Source organism: Strix uralensis, chromosome Z, assembly GCF_047716275.1.
Source record: "Strix uralensis isolate ZFMK-TIS-50842 chromosome Z, bStrUra1, whole genome shotgun sequence".
In the NCBI taxonomy this organism is placed as follows: domain Eukaryota; kingdom Metazoa; phylum Chordata; class Aves; order Strigiformes; family Strigidae; genus Strix; species Strix uralensis.
Genome location: NC_134012.1, coordinates 94135534 through 94151641, shown reverse-complemented (window position 1 = coordinate 94151641; position 16108 = coordinate 94135534).

Genomic DNA, 16108 nt, shown 5'->3' with positions numbered 1-16108 from the left:
CAAATTGTTGATGAAATGGAACTTGCTTTTTTTTTGCAACTTTAGGTTAATATTATCCATTTATTGCACTAATTTTCATTCAGCATCTGGTACTCATATTCAGTTGAAACTTTCACTGTTGTGATGGTTTATTACTCATACCAATTATTGCTGTTCTTCTGGTTGTGCTCCATTTGAAAGAATAGGCATAGCAAGCAAATACATTATTACCTATTACAACATTTATTATTATGCTTATTTATGTGTAGGGAATACATGCAGATCGTTATTCAAATGGTGTTTATGTGGTTCCAGAATCTTGAAATTTGATATCTTTGATATCAGGCTATGTTAATTTCCCCATTTTATGTATTAGAGATGGACAGAAATAATGATTAAAACTCTTGCCCAAGGTTATGGAAAGAAAATTAGTTGGAGCAGGGACCCAAACTTTTCTGGCCTTATTCATTTCTAGAGCAATGTATTTCATTGGTTTAATGGGACTAGACAGAACTAAGTGTGATAGAAGAAAAAAGTCCCAGTGGTAGAAATTTGGCTTACTCCTGCAGCCATTTCACAAAAATAGATTGCTTTCCAGATCACCGAGTTAGTTTAGGTAATATTTGTCTGAAATCCAGAAAGCCTGAATACAACATTAAATACAGAATAAGTCAGTTCTCAGGGAAGTCAACAGGAGCTTTCCAGACAATTTCTTTGTTTTGGAGGGTTGGCGGTTTTGCTTTCTTTTCAGATAAATTAAAATAGTTGAACCTGAGGGAAATGAAAGAGACTTGCCAATATTGAAGATGAGGGGGAAAGACTATGTCAACTGTAACAATGGTTTTCCAGAAAACTCATATTTTCTTAATAGTCTGGTGTCCATATTACCACAATGAAAACACAGGGGATTGATGGGATAGTCATGTCATTATGTGTTAAACACTGCACTGGAGTAAGGAGTATAAGCTTCCTCTGTAGCTGGTGCCAAAAGAAGGAATTATAACTCTCAGAAAGTAAGAAAGACAAGAGACTCCAGTATGTAATTAAATCCATATAATTTAGGCTCCTTTTTGGTCCTTTGGAAGTGCTTCTATATCTGTCTCTCACTCTCCTCAATCAAAGATTGGGTTTAACTTTTAATAAGTTATGGAAATGGATCTTGATCTATAGTCTCATTCTGGACCTCAAGATTATAAACAGGTCACCAGTGGTGAAAGAAATGAAGACTTGGAGCTGGGTGAAATCAGGTTTAAGGGTAGCAAAGACAGCAAAGACCAAATATCTAACATGCAGAACATAGTATGTATAGTAAACTGGGATGTAATATGAAGCTGCAAACAAGGAAGAAAGAGTAAGGTGTATAAAGATGTTAGAAAATACAAAAAGAGCCCATACCAGTTGCCCCAAAAAAGAGGCAAAAGAAAGAAACCCCATTAACATCACCTTTTCCTATTGGAGAACTTGGTACACTGATGACCTGGTCCAAATGTTCCTTGCTTGAGGAGGACTGGTGTCACAGGATCCAGAGGAACAGTGGAAGGGTGATCATAACACTCTTAAAAGGGATAGATATGTTATATTCTGTGGATAACAGTTATAACTGTTTTGCTATATTACTGAAAGATTTTTCTTGGAAAAAGTATTCTTTATTTTCTTTTTCTGTAATAAATAAATCTGAACTAATAATATTTGTCTAGTTATACTATTAAGATATCTATTTTATTCATAATTTACTCTTGACTTCACATATTTGCTACATTTCCCTTTAGCCCATAACAAGATTTTAAGCATAATAAAAGGCTTAAAATTTTAATAGAAGAACAAGTTCCCATATGACTAGCTTTCATACAACAGCTTCAAGGAACAGCTAAGACAACCAGTAATGTTTGTTTTGTCTCATTTTTATTTCTTAGTGGAATTTACTGCTAGCTAGCAAGAAGAGTTTCTGATCATACTCGGTTACTCTGGAAAATATATTTTATTACTTTCAAAAAAACCCCACTTAAATGAAGGGAATTATAAAATCATTTTTACAGTAGTCTTTGGATAATAAATTGTCAAGTCTTAAATATCAGCAGATTCTTTTATCCGAGTTTATCTTGTTGAGATGGATCAGAATATTGTAATCAATCAATCAATCAGCCATAAAATGCCTTCATCATACATGTGTATTCTCTTCAAAATCAAGTGATAACATTTGCACATAATAACTTATTGGGTTGCAAGGTTAGTCCAAGCCTACATTCAATATTATCTGACAATTTATTGGCTACTGCACAAACTTTTGTCTAATACTATCATTTTAGTTAGAAAAGTTAATTGAAATGTTGCCTGTAATAAAACATTTTTTCTTAATGTAGGAAGAGTAAGGTAAAAGTACTTGATGCCTGGGAGGAAGAGGGGAGACAGTAAAATGTGGGAGAGGATGAAGGAGAAAGAGGAAACACTCATTCTAATGAGAAATGGAGTTGGAAGAGGAAGTTTCATAAGGCTGAATTCATTCCCTAAGGGAGCTTAGTCTGCATTTGGTGCCTGGACCTGCACACCTTCCCAGATGAAAAGTATAAATCACACAGTTATGTGATGGATGATGTTTATTTAGAACAAGGCTTGTTAAAGAGGTGTTTAGCAGGAAATAGGCATCTTCTTTCAGGGAGTGAGGTCCTGATACAGGCATTTAGAGAGTATAGAAAGGAAGGCTGGAAGTCTGGGTTGGTAGGGGAAAACCTCAGCAGAGTAGGAAAAAGGGTCATCCTCAATTTGTGAGTATCTGGGCTCTGTCAGAGGGATATGACAGCTACAGAGAGGCCTCCACAGGAGATTTCTGGCAGGGGATAAATCTAGTTTACATGTGGAACTTACATTAACCTGTTTCATTTCAAAGGAATAAGGCTTTCTAAAAGGTAAACTAGAAGTCTTAGTCTGCCTGGAGCTGCTTAAAAATCTCACTGATATGTTGGCTGATGGACATGTAAGAGGGAACAATCTAAACAGAAATATAATACAACTAAAAACCATGTTTCCTCACGTAGGTGTACTTTTTTTTCTTCCCATGTCTTAGAGGCCTATCGTTCTGTTGAATAAATCTTTCTAAAGCCTTATTTTTAGAAAGATTTTTCTATCTATTCCCAGTTACACATCTAGTATAGAAGGAAGCCACACTCAGTTCCCAGTTCTGAAAAAAAAAACCCCAACCATTGTCTAAATCTACCTCATATTTGACATTGAATATATATGCTAATACATGTATATGCTAGTAAAATATTGTGAAAAACAAAATAAAGAATGAATAAGCATGGAAAGTATTGTTAAAGCTGGCTCCCTGTACCTCAGGCGGCCCCTAAATTTATGTTTAGGCAGCTAACAAAGAATAGCAATAAATTAAAAAAAAAAAAAAAAAAAAAAAGCCTAGCCTATAGAAGTGCTGCATCCTCATTATTGCTCATTGGAAACTCCCTGAGGAATGTTATTCCCTCAGGAGGTGATGATTCATAGAAATATAAATGTTTTGTGACAGATGTTGAATGTTGACAGAGTTGTGCTGGAATTTATGACTGGTTCCATTCAAAATGTTGTGTTCTCTTTGGTCAGTGCCTTTCTATTTTCTCCATTAGTTGGGTATGGGGATTGCTGGGATCCCACTGTGCCTCTTTATATAGAAGGGGAGATGAAAGCTTGGAAGCCATTGGAGCTTCAGTTCCTGAACACCTTGGCCTCTCTTCATCTTGCTACTCATCAAAGTGCCTTCCCATTTTAATGTGTAGGATAAGAGAAACAGAAAACTTCTGGAATCTCTGTATAGCCACCCTCCCAAGAGCTTCCAGTATTCATATCTTCAGGATGGCTCTTCTGGTGGGTTTCCTAAGGACCATGACATTTTTTCTTTTATACAAAGAATTTGAAATGTGAGGTTCTCCTTCAGTTCATAACAAAGTCAGCTATTCTGAAATATCAAAGCCCTTTGTGAATTGGAATGACCTTTCCCTGGTTAGCTCCTGCCCTTTAGCAATGGGTGTTGCTGGTTACTCAAAATTCACATATATGGCCACTTTTTGCAAAAAGGCTACGAGAGGGCAAACTTTCTCCAAAAGGTCTTTAACTTAAAAAAGTCAACCCCAGGCATGAAAAAAAGAGAACAAGTTCTGCAGGCTATTCACCTCTTGGCCTCTTTACTGAAATTGCCAACAAGGAGAGGAGCTGCGATGAAGACTATTCATTTATCTCTGAAAATAATGTTGAATATCTGTCACTGCTTTGGGAAATGATTGACCTGATAATGATAGGTTTTATATCAGCAGGTCCTCGAGTGCCATTCTCAAAGTCACTATATGGGGTTTGAAAATTGACTTCTTAATGGTGACAGTCCTGTGGAACAGAAAGGAATTGCATTGCAGATGGATTTTCTGATGCAAATGCATTGTCTTTCCTCTACCCAGCCTGATGCTCATGTGCTAAGTATGTTGCCAAGAGCAAAACTTAAGGGATTTATAGTGCTATGACATTACATTGAGCCATATACCTTTCATGTCATGCAATAATTTACTCTTAAACTTTTTCTTATGAGGGTGAATATGGTTCTCACTGAAAAAAAAAAAAAAAAATACTTGCAGGAGAGTTATATTTAAACTTATGAGTATATAGCTTGACCTTAAGAAAAAAACATCTTAATTTGCCTCTTGTTTTCAAGTTTCATTACATTAAAGTTTCCTTCTAGAGAAGCTTCTCACGAAGGTCAATAGAAATTATTGGAGATTAAGGATGGAATTTTCAAAAGTGATTACTGCTGGCCTAAGTCTGATCTCACTGGCTTCAATGAACTACTTTAGTGTGAATAGAGCTAGTCAAACGTCAAGAGATTTTTGGAAATACAATATGAGTGATGTGGTTATTCAGCAGACAGTGAGGAAAGAATAGAGTACAGGACCCTCAAAGTGGGTTATTTCCCTCTCCTGTCCTCTTTCTTTTCTATGAGGTGTAGATATACCTTTCTTGGAAACATATAAATGCAATCATACCAAACAAATAAGCAAATATAGAAAGAGGTTAAAACCAAAATGAATGAAATTGAATGGCCAGGAAAAAAGGGGTTAACAAGGATAAATATAGATAAAAATAAACAAATACAAATCCAATGAGATAGTGCCTTGGAAAATTGCGATCTAATTTATTTCCTCATTAGCATTTTTGAAACTTAACTAGGCCCAATTTCATAGTAAACAAGAAAAATGAATTGCAGATCCCAACTCTGTTTATGTTCAATTTCTATGCTGTGTTTTGTTCCCCCTGAATTAAAGAAAAAAATCTATCTTGTTTGTTCTTGAATTAATGTTATAATCAATGCAACTTTCCATGGTGTTTGCAGTTTGTCACTATTATTTATTAGATACTGTATGATAACACCTAAAGAACAATGAAGGAAGGTATTCCATTATGATAGGCAAGACTGAGACACTACCCATTCCCAGTTTTGTCTGTTTAAATAGTTCACTTCTAATGAGCAAAGCAGGCAATAGATTTAGGGGGAAGGTGAGAAGAATACATATAACACTTAAGAAATCAATGTCATGATTTGTAGACTTCAAATTATTCTTACATATTTGGACAACTTTGTGGCATAGCTGCAGGTTTTCAGCAATTTTCTAAGGAAATTCAATGTTTATGATCACAAAACATGGGTGTCAGATTTTCAATCTCCATTTCAGTAGTTTTTGAATCCATTAGCCAGTTTCAACCAATTTTACCAGAGGGATAAAAGTAGCAAAAAATCCTAAGTTTGTACACATTTAAAGAAATTGTTGGCACAAATATAAAAAGGAGGCACTGCAAGTGAAAACTTAGTAACACCACCTCTCATTAAACACCAGGGAATCCACACCAGGCAAGAGCAGCCTTTATCAGAACTAGTCCTCTTGAAACAGGTTCAGTTGACCAATGTATATATTCAATGATGATAATTAAACAAATATAAACCTTTTCAGTCAATGACTTTATCACATATCACATATTTCATAGAGATTTAATAGAAATGAGGGTGGGATTTATCCATGGACAAGTAGATACCTCCATCTCTGTAGCTTATAGGACCTCGCTGCACTGTCAGTGTGCAGATATAGGCACCTATAGGATGTTCCTAACATCTAAAATATGACAAAGCAATCACATCCTCAGCATACTGCTCTCTATTGACTATACTGTTTAGATGAGTAGTTCAGATGGAGAAGCCCATTTTGTAGACACAAGCTCAGTGAAATAAATCCCACTTGCTTACTCTTTTTTGCCCTGTAAAGCAGGGTTGGTATATGAACTTAGTGTGCCTGGTTATACTAATACATTGTGTTGTACAAAAAGAAAAGGTATTATTTAGTTTTAACAAGTATGCATTATGTTGGCAGTATGTGCAGTTGACTTTGCACAGTGAACCAGGTAGAGGAATGGCTGCATCTTTATGCAGCAGGAATGCCCTGTAAGAAAGAACCAGCTCAGCAATCCGAACTGGATAAGTCAGGTTGTGCTTGGTATGTATCCCAAATCTATTTTGTTCCTGCATTAGCCATACATACTTTTCATTTAGCTAGATACGATACTTATGGACTTATGAAGTTTGGATAGTAAAGATGATCCTACAATAGTTGGACTTCATGTTCTAGTGAGAACAGCATGTAAGTATGATCCTGTTCTTAAACAGGTGCTTGAGCCTGTTATGCTTATTTGTGTTGTGACTTTACGTCAGTCCTGCATAGGTGAGTACATATGTATACATGTAAATTAGAAAATTACATTATATTGTCCAATTAAATCAGCTACATCAGCTCCTCATGCACAAACTCAAGCACCGATCTAGTCTTTTCAGCGTCAAATCTTTGAGCTGAGATTCACCCCAGCTATGCTGCACATAATTCTCTGTCGGTGACTTGTTCTCTCATAGCTGTAAATTTTATCAAGGACAACTACACTGCTAGCATGGGTGCCTTAGTACCTAACGCATGACAGCAGGACACAGTTCTAGAGAGAAGGTTGTGTGCTAAATTGGTGTAAACTTTTGTGTAAGTTTTGTTTGTTTATTTTAGTCTAACATACATTCCCTTTCCTTCATAGCTAATCTGTTTCTCCTGTCATGGTGTATTTTTTCTCCAATCAAATCCACTAGACCAAACTTGCTATAAGCACTGCAAAAATGTGTTTCATTTAAAAAAAAATCAAAATAGGTTCATAATCTTTTTGCCAAAGTGTTGCACATTAAATATAAAGTAATTAATTTACATAACAATGACTTTTACTAAATATAAATGGAATTCTGTTCTAAAGATTTCAAAGCAAATGTGTTTGGTTTGGTTTTGGTTTTGTTGGGGTTTTTTTGCATAACACAAACTTTTATTCTCCCAAATATAGCAAGTCTGCTTACAAGCACTCATCCTCTATATGATTCACTTACACTGGCATTAACCTGTCTAGAGACTGTCATCCAAACATGTTAAAGCACTGAAAAATATCCGGTAGTGATTTATAATTGCTACTGCTGACTGGCTATGTATTTTGTACGATTAATTTTGTTCCTCCTTACCAACCTCACCTCTTTGTTAGGACACTTTTGTTACCTATTTTTTTCAGGCTGCAAATCCTGCAGAATAGAAATTGTACCATTTGATTTATTTTACAGCATGTAACATAATGTGATTCTAAATATGTTTGTATATAATCAGTGTTATAACAGTGTTAATAATAAATAATAAAATCCCTGTGAGATTATTATCCACTGCTCAGGTAAAGAAACATCAAAATAAGTAAGTAGGCAACTGCTTCAGGATCCTCTGCAAATCAAGGCCAGAAGCAACCTTCCAAACCAAATTAGATTAAGATTCACTTTCAAGACATGACAGAAGGATGTGTTTCTTTAAAAGCACTACTAAAAGGTTGACATCATCCCACATATGCAAACAAGGGTGAGTTTCACAGCAGACCACTTAAGCTGTTTTAGAAGTTAGCCATGTAATTTGTCTTTACAGCAAAGAGTGAGCAATACCCACCTCTGAAAATCAGTTCCTCCCAGCTCTCTCCCCTTGCTGACTCCAGAGGGAACCAAGAAAGCTCAGAGATTTCTGGACATTTAGGGCTCAGCTCAGTTACGTGCACTGACAACTGGCTATCCAAGACATCCATGCTGGTCTGACAGATAGGATGCAAGACTTCCAAGTGCCTTCTGTCCTGCAATATGAGCTTAGTACTTAGGATCCTTTCCCAGGTACAGCCAATGTATTCTGGTGAGTAACCAAGCCCTGCCTGAAGTAGGCACAGCATTTGATCAGAGGAACCCCTCTGTGAAGTCTCACAATCATAGCAACTAGAGCTCAGAAAACCAGCTTGTATATAGACACTAACCTTGCAGATAACTAAAATTAGGTGAAATTCATCCCAAATTCATAATTCTTAAATAGCTATAGTTATATCAAGTGCAAATTAATCACTGGGCTGGGATCTGCAGTAATTTCTGATCAAAGATTTCAGAGTTGGGCTGAAAGATGATGGCTGCTAAAGTTCAGGAACAGGCTATAAGAGGAGATTGGGGACCTCATGCTTGATTTAAAATGGTACAGGCAGACACTTCCAATAGATATGCTTCAAATCTACGTGAAGCAAGGTATGTGGGGAGTATAAAAACTTTATGCTAGCATCAGGCTTATGCAAACAAGACTGTTGATATTTTGCATGTTTTTGGCTTTTTTGAGAACTGTGTATCAGACTTCCACTCTTGAAAATGTTTTTTACTAATTGTAGAAAGGAACTCTTTGTACTTAAAAATCAGATATATTTCTTGCTCCAAAGAGCATAAGGCAGAGATCTGGATCAAGAAATACTTAGAGAGATTATTTTTAAAGAAGACTGAGAAAGACTGTCAGGCTGATGGGCCCTTGCATGTGTTCCATCCGTATGGAATAAAGTATTGAGCAGCAAAAAATATAATACACATACAAGAGAAAAAAAACATATACATAATAAAAAGACATAATGAGGAACATTAGAAAGAGCCATGGTGCCATTCACAATGTTAGTCTGATGTACTCAAATAAAGAGGAGAGGAAGACAGCATTTGGATATGCCTCAAGGAAGAAAGATTTTACTTTAAGCGAGTTACCTGTCAGCAAAAATTTTTTTTTCAGTTAAAACTGGCTGAAAAATGAGTAAACACCATTCACAAGCCATTTATAATGCTGGGGTTTTTTTCTTTTCTATTTTTTCCCCTTAAGCATAATTAAGGTAAAAATGTTAAGTGTACATTTGCAGGTAATAGATTTCAGAAAATTAAAACAAAACAACAGCAAAAAAAACTATCGGCATTTCTGAAAGGAAAAAAAAAAAAAAAAAAGGTCACTTTCACCCCAAAAGATCTGTGGGTTTCTTCTCCCAAATAAAACTTGACTGGAATTGCTAAACACAAGAAATGGTGACTGCCTGTAAATTACTTAGATTTTTGATTTTAACACAAACAATGAGGACTCCTGACTTCCTCCTGTGTTATTCACTCTGACTATTAATACCTTCAAAAGGAAAAATCACTTTCAAAAAAGCCTTAGAAGCTACAGGTCTAGTTTTTTTACTTATGTAAATCATTGTGACACTTACTGACTTTAGTGGAATTATGACAGTCAACATCAGCTGAAGATTTGGCTAAACTGAATCTACAGCTTGGTAATCTAAAGATGTGACTGTCTTTCTGAGCATGTAAAGTTAAATAGCTTTGTGCTAAAAAAGATCACTAGAGGCTCTGAAACCTAGTCCAAACCTGGGTAACTACATGTTTGAATGGCTAGTCTGCTGAAGATGTCTGCTGGTTTTGCTCAGTATCAGTAAAGTAGTTGCCTATAACTGTCAAACTAACTAATGTCACACCTTAGGGTTACAGACTAAATATACACCTATAGGTGAACATCTACAGATATTTCCAAGATGCAGAGAGTAGGAAACTGCACTACACGCAATAACTACTACACTTGGCCCCATGTAATGCTGTGACTGCTGCTATACATATTAAAAAAAGGCGAATGAGAAATGCGATGAAGTCATAAGAACAGATGTAGCCAAAAAAAGAGACATTTCACAAGTCTTAATTACAGTTAAAAATATTTCTATCATGCCCAAGTGAAGAATTTCTGCATCACTAAGATATAATTTTAGTCGTCTTATACCTACACTAACAGAACAGCAGTTCCTGACTATCTAAAGGTAGCAGAAGCCATGTTTTCCTAATCCTGGGGTCGCTTTTTCCCCCAACAAATACAGTTACAGCAATAACAAAGCAACCTCATTCCACCCTATAACTCAGCAGCAAATATAAAACCATCAGGGTGACAATAGGATTAAACTGTGGGCACTGTTCGCTTGTTAGTCTTCTCCCTTAAATAACTTCCATGTGAGATGGGAAATTAATGTTGCAATAAGTTGGTTCCTGTTGTGGGCCCAACAATAGAGCCGGCAATCCTCTTACCATGGAGCATTACTTTTGCCTGTATGTCGGCTGGCTAAACTGTTCAGTCACCTTTTGTCTCCATAGGAGTACAATGTGTTTGTTGATTTGCCAAGTCCCAAATCCTATATTTAATATAATGCCATGATGCCATGTGAAAAATGAAAACTATGACTCTCCCTGAATACCATTAAGAAAATTGAAGGGGAGGGGGCAGAAATAGGGGCTGGAGGTGATATATAGAGGTTTCCATGTCCAAATCCCAGACAGAGAGCCAAGCTGTGTCTTTAAGAGGAAGGAGGCATAAACAACAGGTAACGTATTAATTGCACCATCTCAGGAGCTGGTCTTAAGCTATCATGTCTCATCTCCTTCTACTGTTTTTTCCTTGCTTTAATGTAAGACTATTTATTTGTTGATGAGCTACATCAGCTCTGAAGGCCAGTGGAGAAAGAGAACAGAGCCAAGACTATATCTTTTCCTAACTAAGCAGATATTCCTGTACCTAAACCCATCTGTACTGGGTTTTACTTGTTCCTAGCTATTGAACCCAAGCCTGACCACATCCAACATATTTAAGTTCATGATTAAGGACCATTACCCTTACTCTCATGAAGCAAAGGGCCGTACTGACAGAGGAGTCTAGACTCTTCACTGTGACTTGTGCAGCCATAGTTTTGTTGGTCTTCACCTGGCTGGTCAAAACAATGGTAGTTGCGGAGTTCACATAGGCTGCACATGTCTACCAGATCTGATGGGTATATGTGTGGTAACTGAAGCTTGTATTACTACATCTTCATTTCCACCAGTGTGACCAGAGGAGACTTGAGAGTCAGATCTGAAGGTTCTCGGTTGCTTTCTGAAGCTGTCTCTTTCTCTCTCTCTTCACTGACAGCAGAAGTCCACAGTAACTGCACTCCTAGTTTAGATGACTTAAATTGGGCAGAGTGTTTCAGAGCCAGAGTCACTGACATTTAAACGTGTTCAAAGCAATGCTGTCGGAATGTCTGTCTGATGATGAAAATGACATCTTTTAAAAATACCTAAAAATGTATTGTTTTCAAGCAAATTTCATGTGAGGAGGAAAATAAATGAAACACAATGATGATGACAAAGTATTCTGTAGCAATACTTTCCACATGGGATACCTCTTTTAAAATTTAAAAATAGCTTAAAAAATCATTGGTTTAGTATATTTAAAAAGTCATATATAGTTTTACTCTGAATGAAATGCTCTGAATTTATCACAGCAAAATATTTTGACTGACCTTAACCTCTTCCAATTTTTTTTTCCTCCAGGGAATTTCACTTTGCAGCAAGAGGTTTTTTTGTTCTCAAGGTTTGTTTGTATTTTAGGAATGGAAAAAGAATAATCACAGTTTTAGACTTTCCCATCACACAGGAAAATCTGTGTGTCCTCGCTCACCAAATCTATCACCTTCTCACAGCATTTCTGTAGGAAATTAATCTGGTGCCCTTAGTTTGGCTCCCATGGGGCAGAAGTAACACTCAGAACTGTCCCAGCATGCAACAACAAGGAAAGATGACATTTTCAATTGTATAATTGTGTATAATTGTATAATTTCCTTGAAATCCCCATACCCAGATCTGGACTCCATGTGTATGTTACTGCTTACACAGGTTACAAAAATTCCCCTGAACTTACAGTCTAGATGTCAAAGAGGAAAGAGCAGGGCAGGGGGGCAAGGCAGTAGCAAGGGTAAGAGAGAAAAAGGTCATACTTCAGCTGGAAAATGGTGAGTTTTTCTTGATGACTGCATGATCAGTAGAGGCACAGATACTGCGTCCTCATCTGAGGCCATCCCTTCAAGTTAGAACTCATGGGACAGTAGGGAATCTTGGGCTGTCACTGTCCCATGCTAGAGATAAACACATGAGTTCAATTACCAGGGCTGTCAATCTGCTGCATCTTATCAACACTAAATTTACTTCAAAGAGAGAGAGAAAAAAAATGCATGTAATTTATTATACAGAGGGGTTGAGGAATGCAAGCAGCATGAATCTCAGTCCAAAGAACAGGAGATAATTTCCAATGTGAATAAACAGAAGGTTTCTGGAGCGGAGGTACATTCTCAAAGTGACTTTATAAAAGCTTTCTCCTCACTCCAGCCTTCTCTCCTGCTCAGCAGCCTCCTTGAGATCTCATGTATCATTGTTTTGTGCACACCGCTTTCCATGAGATGAGTTTAATAGCATTATAAAAGTCACATTGTGCACAAATTGGGAACTTCAGCGCCTCAGTAACTGCTCTGATGCATACACACTTGCAAAGTTTTCAAAGCAGAAATGTTGAAGGCACTTCAAGGCACAAAAACATCCTTGGGTAAATTACTTCCTATTAGTATGTCACATATATCTTATATATGACTCTGGTTTCATGAAGTGACAGCCGTGCTTGACAATAAAACTTTGCACTCTTTTTTATTTATATTTTTCCTGATTTTTTTTATTTCTTCCAAGTGTATAATGTCTGATGCTAAACCACTCATCTTCCTGCTACCAGTGAGACCAGTGCTGCCTACTTTGCTTACCAATAAGCTAGAGCATTTTTTACCTTACACCTCTGCCTGAAATATTAAGCAATTCTAACCACTGCTGGTTATCTCAGGCAGCAGAAGGATGTATGGATAGTTTTAAAAGGTGGGTAGGTTGTCAGTCCTGTGACCCATTTGACATTAAAGGGGAAGAACATGAAAGTAAAGCTAAGTATCTAAAAAAGAGATGTTTTCTTGTCTGGATAAATTTCACCTTAGATCACAGAATCTTGCTCTTTCTCCAATACCATGATGTTATATAGAAAGAACAAAAAACACCATGGTTTCTCTCTCACTTAAAGAAAGGAAAAGATAAGCATAGATTCTCCCTATATGAATCCCCCAAGTTGTCTGCAACCTACTCCTTTCTAGATAGTGACTCCAGGGTGAGCAATTTGGATCTCAATTTTTTGATGAAGAATCTGATCTCTTTTTTTTTGTCATTTTTTATGCTTCTGCATAATGGGACACTGAAATTGGAAAATCAGTTTTAGTTCAGGTTTACAGTCTATTTCACTTCCTCATTTCCAATTACAATTCTGGAATATTTTCTTTGCATTTAAGACATCATATGGAGATATTTAACACTAGTAGGTTAAATGACACTTTTAATGTACTGTTAGGAAAGTTTAGAAATACATAAAAACTAGGGAAGAAATATCTGGTTTTTTGACTTTTCTGTCCCACACCCCATTTATACATCAGTTCGAAACAGAGAAATCACATCTTCCTAACAAGCCCCTGTTTAATTTCCACTAGAGTATATTTTTCAAATTTTATGACTGAGAGAAAGATGAATCAGATATAGCTAAATTATAAAAAATAACAAGTGTAACCAACCTACTTATTAATCCTGAATTAAATTTACAGTGTCCATTTAACTGAGCTACAAACACTGTTTTTACAACTATAGCAAATGTTTTCTAAATGGTTCTGTTTCCAGTTAAACATCTAAAATTGGCCACATTTGACAGAGGAGAGTATGGGAAGGGAAGCTCAGTACTTAGTAAGTTTTTTGAAAATGTAGCTGCAATACATTATCTTTCAGACATTCAGAAAAGAATTGAAATTTGAATATAGGCCTGAACTTCACAATTATGTTTCATTTCCAAATGTACCTTTTCCATAAAAACCTGTAATTTGGACCCCACTCAAAAACTCATACTAATTCACATTAATCCTAAAAACAATGTTTCACCACCTTCAATACCATCACAAATGGAAATTGCAAGGACATTTATTTTAGGCACAGAGTGCTCAGTGTTTATAATGGATAAAGAATAATAAAGTATATTATTTATACATGTTTTATATTTTGAATGGACAGTTTTAATACTTTAAAATACTAACAAAATTAAAGACCATTAGTACTCATTCAAATATGAGTTCAATTTAGAATTAATGAGTTACAATGGTTTGAACAATTTATTTAAAAAAAACCCCTTCTTTTCAGGAAGTAGACAGCTGTTCAATCCTAGATCTAATCCTGTTGGAGCTTTATTTTTTCAAGATTATATGACATCATAAATCATATATAAAACAAATATCTGAAGCATAATCTCCCGTTAGACATACTGGACATTATAATTTCCTTCATTTAAGCTTCAAAGATTTAATCATGACTCTTTTACCAGAAGTTTAGGTCTAATTTAGCTGGTGGCTGTCTAAATAAATCTTCAATAAAATTTTAGAAAAATCTGAATTTGAAAGAAGGTAGGAAGAAGGAAGAGAATGAAGAAAAGAAAGAGTGAAAGAAAGAGTGAAAGAAAGAGTGAAAGAGAGAGGATAAGAGAGAGAGGGGGGAGGGAGAGATGAAGAAATGAAGAAGGGAGGGGTGGAAGGAAGGGGAAAAGAAAAGAAAAGAAAAGAAAAGAAAAGAAAAGAAAAGAAAAGAAAAGAAAAGAAAAGAAAAGAAAAGAAAAGAAAAGAAAAGAAAAGAAAAGAAAAGAAAAGAAAAGAAAAGAAAAGAAAAGAAAAGAAAAGAAAAGAAAAGAAAAGAAAAGAAAAGAAAAGAAAAGAAAAAAAGAAAAGAAAAGAAAAGAAAAGAAAAGAAAAGAAAAGAAAAGAAAAGAAAAGAAAAGAAAAGAAAAGAAAAGAAAAGAAAAGAAAAGAAAAGAAAAGAAAAGAAAAGAAAAGAAAAGAAAAGAAAAGAAAAGAAAAGAAAGCAAGAGAGAGAGAAAGAGAGAAAGAGAGAAGAGAGAGAAAGAGAGAAAGAGAGAAAGAGAGAAAAGAGAGAAAGAGAGAAAGAGAGAAAGAGAGAAAGAAAGAGAGAAAGAAAGAAAGAAAGAAAGAAAGAAAGAAAGAAAGAAAGAAAGAAAGAAAGAAAGAAAGAAAGAAAGAAAGAAAGAAAGAAAGAAAGAAAGAAAGAAAGAAAGAAAGAAAGAAAGAAAGAAAGAAAGAAAGAAAGAAAGAAAGAAAGAAAGAAAGAAAGAAAGAAAGAAAAGAAAGAAAGAAAAAGAAAGAAAAGAATCGAAGCTCAGAGACAAGACTAAATCCAGGGGGACTGCAGTGGACTATAAGGCCTCATCAGAGAAAGCTTTATTCCCAATGGGAGTTGCATTGAAAGGGAATAATTGACTACAGAATAGAAAGAACCGATTCATATTCTTTGAAGTCAAATCAAATTCCTCATCCTGAAACTTCCTTTCACAGATTAAGGGACAAGTTTTCTTCTGCATTCTGTGAAGTACAATAAATTACCTCGTATGAATGAAAGAAAAACCTGTCTACAGGCGTTTGATTCTTAAATCAAGGAAGCAGAATATTTTTATATGCATTGAATGTTCTGCTCACCATTTCACTGTACCAAATCTCTATGTGGCAAGTCCTAATCTCTATTTTTCAGCATATTTATACTTATATGCCCCCCAAATCACTTTTAATCATTCCAATAGCACCTCAAGGAATGTGGCCACCAGGGTTAGTTATGTCTGGGGTTTTCTTATTCTCTCTTCTGATAAGAATGGTCTAACTTTTTAACTGACTACCTTATATCAAGGCACTGTGAGTTGTTTGTAAGAACAGCAGAAGTGATCCCGAAGTGCGCTTGACACCCAAAGTGGAAAGTGTTATGATTTATCAATGGCTCTTTCCTCTTACAGGAATTTGTTCCACA